Genomic DNA, 16,984 nt, shown 5'->3' with positions numbered 1-16,984 from the left:
CAGAGGGTTTTTGATGTTCCGCCTTCACCTTAAGGCATGTAAGGCACTTTTCCACATAATGGGCAATAGATCGCTTCATTCCTGGCCACCAATAATCTCTCCTTAAATCCTTATACATCTTGTCACTGCCAGGGTGAATGGAATACTTAGACTTGTGAGCTTCCTCTAAGATTGTATCCTGCAGTCCTCCAAAATTAGGAACCCATATCCTATTGTTGAACCTAAGGATATTATCATTTCCCATTGTCAGTAGCTTCAGTCTCCCAATTATTCTTTCTTTTACAATATGATTCTCTTTTAAGGCTTCTTGTTGTATATTCGTAACTTGATCTAAGAGACTAGTTTTAGCCTCTATTCTGGTTGCATGATATCTTATTGGTTGAGGTTTCTCTTTTCTACTTAGAGCATCTGCTACTATGTTTGCCTTACCTGGATGGTATTGGATCTCACAGTCATAATCACTTAATAACTCCACCCATCGTCTCTGACGCATATTGAGCTCCTTCTGCTCAAATATATGTTAAACTTTTATGATCACTATAGATAGTGCACTTTGTACCGTAAAGATAGTGCCTCCAAATTTTCAATGCGAACACTATGGCACCAAGTTCCAAATCATGGGTTGTGTAGTTCCGTTCATGAATCTTCAACTGTCTAGAGGCGTAGGCAATCACTTTGCCTCTTTGCATGAGTACACATCCCATACCATAGTGAGATGCATCACAGTAGACGGCAAAATCTTTTATTCCCTCAGGAAGTGACAGTATTGGGGCGCTACATAACTTATGCTTTAACGTGTTAAAGGCTTCTTCTTGTTTAGGTCCCCAATTAAACTTAGAGGCTTTCTGGGTTAGTGTGGTTAATGGTGTTACAATCTTTGAGAAGTCTTGAATAAACCTCCTATAATATCCCGCTAACCCCGGAAATCTTCTGATTTCAGTGGGATTCTTCGGTACTTCCCATTTCTTGATGGCCTCGATCTTTGCAGGGTCAACTTGTATTCCACATTCATTTATCACGTGGCCTAGGAATTGCACCTCACGCATCCAAAATTCACACTTAGAGAACTTTGCATAGAGTTTTTCTTTCTTGAGCAATTCAAGGACTGCTCTCAGGTGTTGTTCATGTTCTACCTCGTTCTTAGAGTAGATAAGGATATCGTCAATAAAACGATCACAAACTTATCGAGGTAAGGTTTACAAACCCTGTTCATGAGGTCCATAAACACCGCAGGTGCGTTGGTTAATCCAAATGGCATTACCAAAAATTCATAATGACCATACCTAGTCCTGAAGGCGGTCTTAGGTATGTCTTCTTGTGCAACTTTCACTTGGTGGTATCCAGACCTCAAGTCTATTTTAGAGAAATAGCTTGCCCCTTGTAATTGATCAAACAAGTCGTCGATCCTGGGTAAAGGGTATTTATTCTTTATAGTAGCTTTATTCAAGTCTCTATAATCGATGCACATGCGCATCGTCCCATCTTTCTTCTTTGACAAACAAGATGGGTGCCCCCCATGGTGACGAACTAGGTTGGATAAACCCCTTGTCAAGCAACTCTTGTAGTTGCTTCTTGAGTTCTTGCATTTCTATCGGGGCTAGTCTGTACGGCGACTTAGCAATCGGTGATGTACCGGGGACTAGGTCAATGCGAAACTCAACCTGTCTATCCGATGGTAGTCCCGGGAGTTCGTCGGGAAACACTTCGGGGTATTCTCGTACTATTGGCACATCCTCGACCTTCTGCTTTTCTGTAGTGTTTACGACATATGCTAAAAAGGCAACATACCCTTTCCTTAGGCATTTATGTGCTTGTGCTATCGTGATGAGGTTCGTAGTCTTGTCAGTGCGGTCTCCCGATACAGTTAGCTGTTTGCCGTTGGGTAATCGGAGTCGGACGATCCTTTTGTCACATATAACTTCCACATGATTTGGTGTCAACCAGTCTATTCCTATGAATATGTCGAATTCTCCAAGTTTCATAGGCATTAGGTCTATAGGGATAACATGGTTGTTTAAGCTTATTTTACAATTCTTAACAATGTCAACTATCTCTCTTTGACTTCCATCAGCCATTTCTACTGTAAAGGCATGACCTAGGTTTTGGGACGCCTGGTTCAAGTAAGGTCTAAAGGTAGTCGACACTAGACTTCTATTTGCACCGGTATCAAATAACACACGCGCATATACATCATTTACGAGATACGTACACGTGATAACGTCTGTATTGGTCTTGGCTTCTTCCGTGGTGAGTACAAATGCCTGTCCTTTTGGCTGATTTGGTTGTGTCCTATCATTTCTTTTAAGTTCGGGACATTCAGATCTCATGTGGTTAGGGTCTCCACATTTGAAACACTTCTTCTTTTCCTTGCATTCTTGAAGAGCATGACCCGTCTTTTTACAATTTGGACAAGGAAAACGACATTCCCCCGTATGAAAGCGTTTGCAAATTTGACATTGAGGAAATGTTTTAGGCCTTTTAAAGTTGTTATTCCGGGTGTCCCCCTTTCTTTCTTCCCACTTTCTTTTTGGTGCGGGAGATTCAGCCTGCCGCAGAATCATCTCGGCAGCCATGACGGCGCCAGCCTCAACAGTTTCTGCAAAAGTCTTGGGGGATTTGGATTTGATAAACACCCTCATTTCAGAGGGTAGACCCCAAATAAACCTATTGATCAGTTGTTCCTCAGTCAATGCTAAATAAGAAACCAGTCGAGATATGTCGTTGAAACGAGAAACATACTCTCGATAGGTTTTATTTCCCATTTTTAACTGAAAGAATTCTATTTCCAGTTGCTCGGTCTCACTGGGAGGACAATACTTAGCAAGAAACTTATGAATAAACTCCTCCCACTTCATCTCCTTAACCTTTTCTTTTCCCTCTGTTCGGACCACAATGTTCCACCAGTGAAGGGCTTCAGCTTCAAACATATGTACGGCGAACCGTACTTTGTTGCGGTCATCACACTCACATATGTCTAATACTGACTCCATTCTGTTGAGCCAGTCTTGAGCTTCTAGTGCTCCCTTTCTTCCGTCAAAGGATTGAGGTTTACAGGACATGAAGTGCTTATAAGTACATTCCTTTGCTTTGGAATATTCACCTTTTCCTTCTAGTGGCGTGGTTGCAATAGTGTTTTTCCTTTCGCCCATTCCTTCCCTTTGTACTGGCGTGGAGGCTGCTGAGCTTTCTTCAAGTCGTTCTCCAGATTGGTTAACATTACCGGTTTGTGCATTCTTCATTACCTTAGCCACTTCCACAGCTATATTGTGGATATCCTCAGTATTTAGACGCATGCTTGTACTAGACCGGGACCTGACACTATGAGAGGGAGTTCGAGTCCTATAAGAATCTTCCTCTCTCCTTCTGTTATTCTGATTATTTCTAGACCCTTGTTCATCTCTATGTTCAGACATTGTCTCTTTCCTATAGGAATATGAGTATAAAGAGTTACTAGTATGTATGATACATCATTATAATGTAACAACTATATACATCACATAGAGAGATATATATATATACGTGTATATATATATATAGCACATAGAAAGGCACAACATAGTTTACTTCTTCTAGCGTCACTCAACTGACTATGCAAGTACTTTTCCTGGGTACATGTTATTTGGCCTAGTGTGAGTGTGCTATTACTTTAGATAACTACTGGTTAAAGCTCAGGTATTCCTGCAATACCTAATTCGCTAAAACCTCGGGCTCTGATACCAACTGTAACACCCACCCCGTAACCCGGGTGATTGTGCACAATTGATACACTTACAGCAGAAACAAACTAAACTTTCATTAAAACTTATAATAGTCTGAGTACAACACTTTATTTATTTACAAACTTTTGGCAACTAAGAACTCCTTCATCTTCTAAAACTCCACAACTATCAAGTAGTTCCTATAGCTTTCCTCACGACTCACCTGAGATAAGTATACTCAAAACGACGTCAGATATATACTGGTGAGCTCATACTATACAATTTTTATAAAGACAGACCACAGTTTACATTATATGCATACACAATATGGGCATGTGACCACATTATAGTCAGGTTGGGCCTCATTGAACCTTATAGGTCACATTTGACTTGTCACAAACCACCGTACAAGAGACATACTGGTCCTCCAGCTGTGTCCCCCTACGGCCGTCACATAGGTATGAGTGTGTGTCGCTGGACCTTATAAGCACGAAGTGCCTGTGGGTACAACACCTTATTACCCTTCCCAGAGTGACACACCTCATTAAGCATAATAGGATCCCATATACCCCTACTGACACATGCATACTGCAGCATTCTCATTATTACCAGTTATGGACAAGTATACTATCACAGTTTAAAAGACAAGTATGATGACTCACCTGATTAGCAATTGCTTAACAGCCGCTAGTAATATTGGGTTATGTCTCAAGGTCCTGACACAATTACATAATCCTAGGTTAGGTAATGGTACACCTAACTAGTCATTATCATGGTTGGATATTGGTTAACACTGCCTTGTTTAAGCATGGGTGATCAGTCCATGCCTAACTAAGGCTAGGCTACCCAATACCCGCCCCTGACAATAACCCTAGTACCTAAAAATAATACTAACACTACTACTACTACTACTAATATATTATTACTAATAATAAAACTAATATTAACTACTAAAAATAAATAATAAATAACTAAACATAAACTTAAACGAGAGTATACCTCAAAACTATCTATGGCACGTTGATGTAGAGTTTCCCTACTCCTGCTCCTACTCGCGCTCCAAAAACGACTACTAACAACACCCAACGGGGTATCGTATACTCGGGATTCTCTATACTAGAGCATTCCCGTTAAAGAAACTGGTACCTAAACAAACTACTGAGACTCTTATTTAAAGCAAGCAAGCAGGCACCTCAAATCCTGGTCGATGTGGGATTCAATTGACGTGCCTACCTACCTGCTTGACCTGCTAGCTTGCTTACTTATATATATTAATTCAGCTGCTTAACTCGTTTTTCTTGTATAACTTTTAAAATATGACGTTTTATAAAACGACGAATATGTCATTAGAACGAGCATATTTTTATCTACGTTTTAACCTAAGTTTCATTAAAAACGGAATAAGGTAAATAAAATAATATATTTAATTATTAATATTAACGGTCTCATATATTAGCCAAGGTTTGTCAAGATATTTCACCTTTCACACAATTATCTTACTCGTTTAACAATATATGAAATATAAATTACATATTTCACACGTTTATAACCAGCACATTAAGATTCAGGTATTACAGTCTGTTCGATCGGTCGGCTTATCCGACCGGTCAGGAACTTCAGTAGTAGTCCTCATCAGGTTGTCACTCGATCGAGCAGCATATCCGATCGAACAGCCTGTTCGTCCTGATAGCATGTTCGATCGGGTGGCACCCCAATGCGTCGAACGAGTTGAAAATCGATGAAGTGTTGAAGCATAGTATCTCGTGAGCCGAAGAGTAATGTTTACCAATCAGCTCATTCGATCGAACATCACCTCGTTCAATACCATACTTCATGCATTTGCCAAAGTGTGGGGCCACATGCTAGCTGATCGGCTGGCCTGGTCGATCGGCTGACAAGTCCGATCGGTTGGGCTGTTCGTTCGAACAGCCTAACCGTTCGGTCAGCATCCTGACCTGGTCGGCCTCGTCTAACACTTGACTGTCCTGATTATTTGAGGTTATATCGAGGTAGTTTGACAACGAATTGAACCATGATACTTTAGTTCTTACTTGTTTCTCCTGCTCGGACAGGAATCACCCAAGTCCGGCCGGTGAACGGTTCGGAACGTTGGTTTGACGTTTAACCCGAAGTCGGTGAACCTCGTAGATAGAACCCGAATCTTGAACCACCCAACCGTTGGAATGATCAGTGAGTTGGCTCAAGCTCCGTTTCTACCGGTTTGAAGGCATTGAGTGTAAAAGAGTTGAAAGAAAGTTGGAAATCCTTCTTTCAATCCTTCACATCATGTAAATGTTTAGATCTTTGGTAGATCTTGACTTGTTTATGTGGAAATCGGTTAGATCCGAGCTATTCATGGTGGATTGAGGCCAAAACATGGTGTTCTTGAAGAACACCATGATGACATCATCCTCGAATGCTTAGATCTTGATGATTTCACGGTTAGAAATCAAGATTTGAAAGATAGAAAGGTGTAGGAGCATGTTTTGTTTAAGAAAGTACAAGATTTAGGTTGGAGACTTACCGAAATCGAAAGTAATCAGAGGAAAAAGGAGGAGCACGAGCTGGTCGGTCAGAACTTTCCAAAAGTGGTAAAGAGTGACAATGACAGCCCTATTTATAGGCTCCAAAAGAGGAAAGGGTTGGCCGATCGGCCAGGCTTCCCGATCGGACAGCCTGCTCGATCGGACAGTCCGTCCGATCGGCTGGGCTGTTCGATCGGCTGATAGCCTGATCGATCCACAGCCTGTTTCGAGTGTTCGGTGCGATGATTTTCGACATTTCGATTTCGATCGAGTACGATAGAGTTTCCTATTCAAATTACTTTCAGTCCCAACTACTATATCTAACATACAATCTCCTATGATTCACCCTATCCTTACGTTACCATTTGTTGTAGTTCGATTTCGATTGCATTCGATTTGAGTTTCGAGTTTCGATTCGAGTTTCGATTCGAGTTTCGATTGATTCGATTGAGTAACACACCAAACATGAATTAAACACGCACAGGTAACACATAAGGCACACACACACACGTAATAACAACAACCACAGTTCGCGTAATTCGAGATTCGAGTTCGATGATAGTTAGATCAGTTTGATTACTGATTAGTTAACTTTATCGCATTGTTACTTCCTACCATTCACAGTCGTAAATCGGTTCGCGTTAAAACGTTCGATTACTTCGATTCTTCCTGATTACAACACTTACTCCACATAATACAACTAAAACTGAAAATAGACTATCTATAGTCAAAGAAAGTCAAAGTTGACTTGGACTTTGACTTTGACATTTGAAAACACGGGGTGTTACAGCCTCCCCTTGTTTAGGGAATTTCGTCCCGAAATTAGGCTCGAAGCTGCACAGCACCGTGAATTACCAATTTGACGCTTCAGATCTTTATTTGAACAGCTGCGGGTACTTGGCCTTCATGTCGCTTTCGAGTTCCCAAGTGAACTCCGCGCCTCGTTTGCCTTCCCATCGGACCTTCACGATAGGGATGCGAGAGCGCCTGAGCTGCTTGGTTTGGCGATCCATGATTTCGACAGGCTTTTCCACGAAGTGTAGCGTTTCGTTGACCTGAAGATCGTCGAGAGGTACAATCAAATCATGATCAGCTAGGTACTTTCGGAGGTTTGACACATGGAAAGTCGGGTGGACGTTACTGAGTTCCTCCGGTAGCTCGAGTTTGTAGGCGACTTTTCCGATCCTTTCCAGAATCTTAAAAGGTCCAACATATCGAGGCGCCAGTTTCCCTTTCTTGCCGAATCTGACTACACCCTTCCAAGGGGATACCTTTAGGAGTACGTAGTCGCCAACGTCAAATTCAAGGGGCTTGCGTCTTCTATCGGCGTAACTTTTCTGTCTATCCCTGGCCTTTGCCAAGTTGTCGCGGATCTGGAGGATTTTGTCAGTCGTTTCTTGTAGTATCTCGTGACCGGTTAATTGTGAATGACCGATCTCGTGCCACACAACAGGCGAACGACATCTTCTTCCATACAGGGCCTCGAATGGTGCCATTTGTATGCTGGCATGATAGCTGTTATTGTACGAGAATTCAACTAGCGGCAGGTGTTTGTTCCAACTACCACTGAAATCTATAACACACGCGCGGAGCATGTCTTCAAGAGTACGGATCGTTCTTTTAGTCTGTCCGTCAGTTTGAGAATGGAACGCAGTACTCAGATTAAGCGACGTACCAAGGGCCGCTTGAAACGTTTCCCACAATCGCGAAGTAAACCGAGCGTCACGGTCTGAAATGATGTCACGAGGCGTACCATGATTACAAATGATCTCGTCGGTGTAGAGTTGGGCTAGTCGTTCTACCTTGTAGTCTTCCCGTATCGGCAGAAAATGAGCTGATTTGGTCAAACGATCTACTATAACCCAAATGTTGTCGTGACCTGATGGCGTGGGCGGAAGTTTGGTTATGAAATCCATAGCTATACTCTCCCACTTCCATATAGGAATTGGAGGTTGTTCGAGTAAGCCGGAAGGTCGTTGATGTTCAGCCTTGACTCTTGCACAAGTCAGGCAACCTCCAACATAGAGAGCGATATCCCATTTCATACCCGGCCACCAGTACTTGTAACGAAGGTCTTGGTACATTTTATCGCCACCGGGATGAATAGAGTATCGGGACTTGTGGGCTTCATTCATTATAATCTTTCGCAATTCAGTCCGCTTAGGGATCCAGATTCGGTCCAGATAATAGAAAATCCCATCTGCTTTGCTTACAAGCTGAGCTACATCGTGATAGATCCTTTCCTTCTTCAAAGTGTGTATGTTAAAACAAGCATGCTGAGCTTCGCGGATTAGAGCTTCGAGGTTGTGCTGGGCTTGGGTATTGCGAATACTAAGCAAATAACTCCGTCTGCTGAGTGTGTCGGCAACAACATTTGCCTTGCCTGGGTGATAACGAATCTCATAGTCGTAATCGTTAATAAGTTCTACCCATCGGCGTTGACGCATGTTAAGTTATTTCTGATTAAAGATGTGTTGTAGACTCCTGTGATCGGTGAAGATCGTACACTTGGTACCATACAGGTAGTGTCGCCAAATCTTCAATGCAAAAACAACTGCGCCTAGCTCGAGATCGTGGGTTGTATAGTTCTTCTCGTGGATTCTGAGCTGACGAGATGTGTAAGCTATAACCTTGTCTCGTTGCATGAGGACACAGCCGAGACCTAGGTTAGAAGCATCACAGTAGACAATGAAATCATCGTTTCCGTCCGGCAACGTGAGAACGGGAGCATTGCAGAGCTTGTGCTTAAGGGTTTGGAAAGCAGACTCTTGTTCAGTTCCCCAAACAAAAGACCTGTCTTTATGGGTAAGAGCGGTAAGCGGCACAGCGATCTTAGAGAATCCTTCGATAAACCGTCGGTAATAACCCGCTAATCCAAGAAATGATCGGACTTCAGACGAGTTCTTTGGCGTAATCCAGCTTTTAACTGCTTCAATCTTCGCAGGATTGACATGGATACCCTGACTATTCACGATGTGACCCAGAAACTGAACCTCCTCCAACCAGAATTCGCACTTGGAGAATTTGGCATAGAGTTGGTTCCCCTGGAGTAACTCGAGGACCAAACATAGATGTTGCGCGTGTTCGGCTTTCGATCTGGAATAAATCAGGACATCGTCGATGAACACAATGACGAAACGGTCAAGATAAGGCTTACACACGCGATTCATCAGATCCATAAAAACCGCGGGTGCGTTGGTTAGACCAAAAGGTATAACAACGAACTCATAGTGGCCGTAGCGTGTGCGAAAGGCTGTTTTATGTACATCTTCTTCTTGAATGCGCAACTGATGATAGCCTGAACGTAAATCGATCTTCGAGAAACACTTGGCACCTTGCAGCTGATCAAATAAGTCATCGATTCGAGGCAAAGGGTAACGGTTCTTGATGGTCAGCTTATTCAATTCCCGATAGTCGATGCACATCCTGAACGACCCGTCCTTCTTTTTGACGAAAAGGACTGGCGCGCCCCAAGGAGAGGTGCTCGGGCGAATAAAGCCTTTTTCAAGTAACTCCTGGAGTTGGTTCGATAGTTCCCTCATTTCGGATGGCGCGAGTCGGTAAGGGTCAATTTTGACGGATGTTACAGTCTCCCCTATTTTTTTAACGGTTATTTAATCCTGAAAAATTTCCGAGCTTAGGATCTATATTTTTTTTAACGGGTCAATTTTGACGGATGTTACAGTCTCCCCTACTTTAGGAGATTTTGTCCTCGAAATCTAAGAGGAAAACTTTTTAAAAGATGACATCTAAGGATTCAAAAGAAAGAATAGATGAGGCTTTGATCATGATGTTTCGTTTACGGAAAATCTGTTTTCATGAATGCATCACATGGCACAGAATGTTTCAAATATTTTCACATAGCATATAGTTTCACATAGCATACAATTAGTTTCACATAGCGTATAAAATGTTCAAATAGTTGTAACATAGATAATGAAAGCATCATAAATTTAGTTTGTTCAAGAGAGATTATTATTATTTGTTTTAGATTGCGAAGATAGTGCGATTCGTGTAACGTTCAAATATAAAGTTTCATTGAGAACAAATAAATGTTGGTAACTACCTCTGAGGTAAGGAAATCACCCCTAGCTCATTGGTGAAGTTGAAAAGTGAGTGGAGCTAATCGTCAAGGTAAGGAAATCACTCCTATCTTGATGAAATTAGCATAAAATTTAGAACAATCCACATGACACTCTTAGTTAACAAGATTAACGTATCACTGGCATGTGAATAAACATGTCAACCCATCGTGTACCGCAAAGTTGACTACCCAACATCGTCGCAACGAAGAGGGTGTAATGTTGTTAATTTAACATGACCACTAGAATACGGGCGGGCGCTACTCCTATAGCACTACGCATAGTGCTATACATGTTAAGGTGTGGGTTAAAGGACAAGTTCATCACATAAGAATAACTCAGTAATCACGAATCAAGTATACTAGCATGCATGTATTAGATGGAAATGATATATATCGTACAAATGTAAAACACATGAAAATTGAGATAGCATAAAAGAGATTCAACGTAAAACATGGATTGTCACGGAACGTAACATAAGACTATTCCAAAGTAAATCAAAGTCCTTTTCGAATTAAGGAAACGTGCTTTGGCCTAATAGACAAATACTCTCATCGAGAAGCGATTAACGATATTTGTCCTTCCAGTTGCTACACGTCCTTAATCGATTGGGAAAGTCGAAACTTTGGCGAGATCAAAAATCAAAGAGTGGGACTAGTTAAACAAGATGCGAGTTTCACCTCTAACTTGATAACATTGTACCCTAATGTGGTTGGTACTTATCAAAAGATAAGGGTCCACTAGAATATGAAATGGAAAACTCCCTTCAAGGTTTGGATATCACTCCTAACTTGAGGGTAGATTTCGTGCAAAAATCAAAGTACAGCTGAGTGAAAATCATCACCAAGTGTGGGAATCACCCCTATCTTGATGAATCATTTCGATTGTGTTGTAAGAGTGTCTTCAAAGCCTCCAAGTGTGTATTGTGGTAGCCTTAGGAAAGGCATGTATATTAAGAGTCCAAAAGAATAGAGGGAAGCAAAGAAGATAGAAAGGAAGTTGTTTTAAGCAACACATAGTGAATAAGCTCCTAAACTATAGACTAGGCAAGGCATTCCTAATTCCCTATAGTTATGGCTCTGATACCAATCTGGTATCAGAGTACTCCTACTATAGGCTAGGCAAAAGTAAGGCAATCCTACCTAATTCCCTATAGTTATGGCTCTGATACCAATCTGTCACACCCCAACCGATGGCGGAAACATCGGGATGAGACGAACAAATTGCTCAAAACAACATAACACTAAATGTGACAATATGAATTAAATCATTTTATTAAAACTAAAGAATAATACACTGTTTCAAATAGTAAACATAGATTCAAACATTGTTTAATTGCTAAAATGGGTATCTAAAGCCATCCTAGCTTGTTTCTTGAGTCTTGTACTAATCAACCTGCAACATGTATTAAAATAACATCAACAAAAAGTTGGCGAGTATACAGGTTTGATACATAGCATAAAGTAGAATAAAAAGTTTAAATACTCATATCCAACATGAACAACATAATACAAGTTACTAATATGCTGAAACAGTGTCACTATATGTCAAACCCAAGTTTCCAACGCACACGCCCCAAGACTCACTCAAGGGCGGTGCGTTCTCCTATAGAATAGGAGATTTAATAAGTCTCAGAAGTTTAATAAGTCTCAGTAGTCTCAGTAGTCTCAGAAGTTTAATAAGTTTCACAAGGTTAATGAGCATATAGACACGAAATGTTTACATGGCATACGAGATTAACAAGCATCAAAATCGTTTCATGTTTAAAAATGGATAGAGTGTGCATATAACAAGTTTCAAGCGTTGCGTGTTTTTAGATAGAATACATGTTGCACCCAAAAGTGATAAAATAAAAATGGGATCAAGTATACTCACTGTGATTGCGTTGCGTTTTCTTGTAAGTAACGTACGAGTAAGATTGGGTAGAATCCAAGGGAATGAGCGCAAGAGGTTATCCTAGTCATGACGATCTTGTTAATATTTGAATGCTTAGATATAATTCCTAACACAAAGTTTACAATTTATTTAATTTGTTATTTTATTTTATCAACTTATTACAAAAAGAGTTTAAAGTAACTTGTTTGTTATAAAAAGAATTATAATCGATAATTCATCTATGTTATTAGTTAGAGATGTCATAACAGAAAATGAATTAGAAATAAAAAGGAAAAGTTGCTAATTTATTGATATTTTAAGATTTTATTAAAAGGAAAATGAGTTTAAAAATAACAACCACAAAATTCAGCCCAATAATAAAATCTTGGGTGTTAAAATTTAACACACTAAATTGTTGGTTTATTTAGTGAAGTTAAGGGTTTCATTTTCTTTTATATTTAGAAAATGGATTAAAAGTAAATGCCCCAAAAAAACGGCCAGAACAAAACTCATTCATGGTTTCCTTATGAGTTTTATTTATAAAAGAAAAAGAAAAGGTTGCAAGTTATACCATAAGTTAATTATCAATCTGGATAAAGGCCGTACACGAAAACGATTAAGATGAAACCCACTGTTAAACATTTGTTTTGTTAAGTCCCAGCCATAATTACTCGTAAAAAGGAAAGAAAGAAATGAAATGGGTTAACAGGAAGTATACCGAAACGTGGAGACGACTCGAGACGTTCCGGCGAACTCGGTTGTTTCGGCAGAAGCTTCAAACTCCGGCGAGCTTCGTTATCTCCGGTCGTCTTCTTGGTCTCCGGCGATGCCTCCGACAACGTGCAGGTTGTTTCGAAACGTGTGACGAGTATGCAAGAGGGTGTCGAGTTGTGTGTTGAGGGATCGAAAGGGAGGGCTCGCGCGGTATTTATAGTAGTCGAAGGTACCCCATGAGTTTGGAAACCGACTAAGATTGAACCGTGAATGATTGACGAAAAAAAGGAAACGCGCGTAATACTTCCGAACAATTAGCGAGAACCCAAAAAGGGAAAGATGGCTGGATGCAAGCTGTGAGTTTGCTGTATTCTTTTGAGCGGCAAAATGTTTTAAATAACAATAGTTTTTTTTTTAATCTTAGGTGATAAATGATATATGCTTAATACTTATTAAGTTATTATCGTTACCTTTTTTTTGTAGTTTCAAAAAGTTGCAAAATCAGTCCATGTTGTTTAATCTTTAATAATGGCAGTTTTAACCCTTAACTTTAATGACTAACTATATAACTTAACTTGGTTAGGTTATGCCACTTTAAAAACTTTTTTTTTAAATCTAATAAACAGATTAATAAATGTGATTAATAAATAACTAAATATATAATTAACCATATCGATAATTAAAAAAAATCTTTCGACGGTTATTTAATCCTGAAAAATTTCCGAGCTTAGGATCCATATTTTTTTTAACGGGTCAATTTTGACGGATGTTACAGTCTCCCCTACTTTAGGAGATTTCGTCCTCGAAATCTAAGAGGAAAACTTTTTAAAAGATGACATCTAAGGATTCAAAAGAAAGAATAGATGAGGCTTTGATCATGATGTTTCGTTTACGGAAAATCTGTTTTCATGAATGCATCACATGGCACAGAATGTTTCAAATATTTTCACATAGCATATAGTTTCACATAGCATACAATTAGTTTCACATAGCGTATAAAATGTTCAAATAGTTGTAACATAGATAATGAAAGCATCATAAATTTAGTTTGTTCAAGAGAGATTATTATTATTTGTTTTAGATTGCGAAGATAGTGCGATTCGTGTAACGTTCAAATATAAAGTTTCATTGAGAACAAATAAATGTTGGTAACTACCTCTGAGGTAAGGAAATCACCCCTAGCTCATTGGTGAAGTTGAAAAGTGAGTGGAGCTAATCGTCAAGGTAAGGAAATCACTCCTATCTTGATGAAATTAGCATAAAATTTAGAACAATCCACATGACACTCTTAGTTAACAAGATTAACGTATCACTGGCATGTGAATAAACATGTCAACCCATCGTGTACCGCAAAGTTGACTACCCAACATCGTCGCAACGAAGAGGGTGTAATGTTGTTAATTTAACATGACCACTAGAATACGGGCGGGCGCTACTCCTATAGCACTACGCATAGTGCTATACATGTTAAGGTGTGGGTTAAAGGACAAGTTCATCGCATAAGAATAACCCAGTAATCACGAATCAAGTATACTAGCATGCATGTATTAGATGGAAATGATATATATCGTACAAATGTAAAACACATGAAAATTGAGATAGCATAAAAGAGATTCAACGTAAAACATGGTCTCCTCAATTGACGATGTCTTGGCGGCGTGAACAAAGTCGGCTACACAATCGGGTAGAGCTCGAATATACTTCTTGATGGCCATGTCTGGAGTCTTGACCTGATCGGGACAGATGATGTTGAGCTGCTTAAAGCGTGCAGTTAAAGCAGCGTTGTCTCCATCCTTCTGCTTGATGTTCCAAAACACGTCCTCCAGCTTTTGGCGTTCATTGGGAGGGCAAAATTCGTCCATCATAATTGCCTTTAACTCCTCCCAAGTCAGCTCATAAGCTGCATCATTCCCGCGCTTGTTTCGTTCGGCCGTCCACCAGTCTAGGGCTCGGGACTGGAAGACGCCTGTAGCATTGAGGGTGCGGAGATTCTCAGGACAACCGCTTTGGCTCAGAGTGACTTCAACTGAATCGAACCATTGAAACATGGTGGTAGGGCCATCTTCTCCGGTGAATTCCTTGGGTCCGCATGCTTTAAACTGTTTGAAGCTGAAACCAGTCTTGCTAGCATCTTTAGGAGCGTTGGTTCGCGACTCTTCAGACGACTTGCTAGCATTTTCATATGCGTCGCTTACAGCTTTTGCCACACTCTTTGCGATGAGAGTAGCGAGACGCTTGTCTCTCTTCTCTTGGCGGGTCAGATGGTGTCGGGATCCAGACGACGACATGGTCTGCAACAGGCATCGTCACAGGACTCAACACAACGCAATTGAATCTCACCTCACACGTCTACTACTTACTTAAAGCTTAGAAACATGCTGAAACATGCATCACACAACCACGTAGGCACATAACCACAGATTCACGTAATCACAGAAACATATAGGCACGTAGAGCACAGAGACACATAAACACAGAAGCACATACACATTTTAAACACAGAAGCAGTCAGAATACAGAAACCTATTATTCAAAGCTCGCTTGTCGTTCATATAGCATATCGAGTAGTTTCGTATAGTCGTATAGCATGTCGAGGATAGTATAGCGTATATCGTATTATAGTATCGCCTAGAATTGCAACGACTTGTTAGCGTTTTGAGATAAGATAGCAATACGAGTCGGGTGTGTTGATCAAAGTGATAGCAAAAATCGAGCGAGCATCAAAATTAAACACATAAACATGCAAATACACATAAAACACATAAAAATCGAGGTAATAGATTGTCTGCGGCTACTAGACATTGACTACCCAAAGCAATTCGAGTATTCACAATAGACTTGTCGTCACTTTTCGACTTTCGGGATCGCGTTTCTGCCTCGATTCTTGGGCATTCAACACGTTTTCCCTTAAGTCATACTCGTGAGATCAGGTTGTTGGAGTCCGTCGAGGCTTTGGTGAGATGGGTAAAGGTTGGAATAAGCTGCCAAGGTTCGGGTTTCACCCCTGGCTTAGCAACTTCTTCCTTGTTTTAGTAAAATTTTGAGGAAGTTGAGCAGATAATTCGGTCGAGAGTTTGCGGTTTTCACACCTATTCTCGATGAATAATCTTCTCCCATTTATGAATAAATTGTAGACTGAACAAATAATTTAGTCGAGAGTTTGAGGCTTTCACAACTAATCTCGACCAAATTACCTGTTTGATGTCAGATGATTAGGCGATAGCAGTGTAGTGCAAAGCAAGAATAATGAGGCATAGCACATAAGCTTCGTCTGTTGGTTCCTAACTATAGACTAGGTCTCTAAGACAGCGGCCCGGACTAGGTCGTGTCCTGCCTAATTCCCTATAGTTATGGCTCTGATACAAATCTGTCACACCCCAACCGATGGCGGAATCATCGGGGCATGGCACTGAGCGAAACAGATTGTCCAGAAGTTTCCATAACAACTATCTATATAATCCAATTAAAGATACGTCCCATACCGTATCCCGAATAAACAAATACATTATTACAGATAACATCCAAACAAGTAATTCTGTTCCGACAACTCAGGTTTAATTTAATACAAAACGTAAACATTGTTCAAATGCTCCTAAAGACCCAGCCTGGCAAGATCTACAGACAACTATGCTCTAGTTGTTCTTTCCTGACAGACAACTATTTGTTGGGGGCCTCTAGAGCTTTATTCTAGCCTCGCTTTCCTAGCAAGCAAACATCTTAAACACCTGTCACATACGTTAAAATACAGTCAATACATAAATGTAAAGGTGAGCATACAAGTTTGATATAGCATATAGAGTTCGAATAGTTTACGCATAACCAGCACGCACACAGAGGAAAACGAAGCATGTTAATTATCGACATGGACCTATCGATACCAATGACTGCGGGTTGACCGTCCGAGACGGTTCGCAATACATGATTACCACCGTAATCCATGCAAGTAATTGTCCTTAACAACCCCCGTGTGAACGGGTGTTGAGTCCAAACTATAGTACTACATCGTTAAGGCAGGTAGACAGCATTCCACGTGTAAACACAATCAACAAGCATTTATTTAGTCACGTAATACATGCGAATCGGTTAGCGT

The sequence above is a fragment of the Helianthus annuus genome, chromosome 6, assembly GCF_002127325.2.
Source record: "Helianthus annuus cultivar XRQ/B chromosome 6, HanXRQr2.0-SUNRISE, whole genome shotgun sequence".
NCBI lineage: Eukaryota > Viridiplantae > Streptophyta > Magnoliopsida > Asterales > Asteraceae > Helianthus > Helianthus annuus.
Note: the sequence above shows the minus strand (reverse complement) of the source record.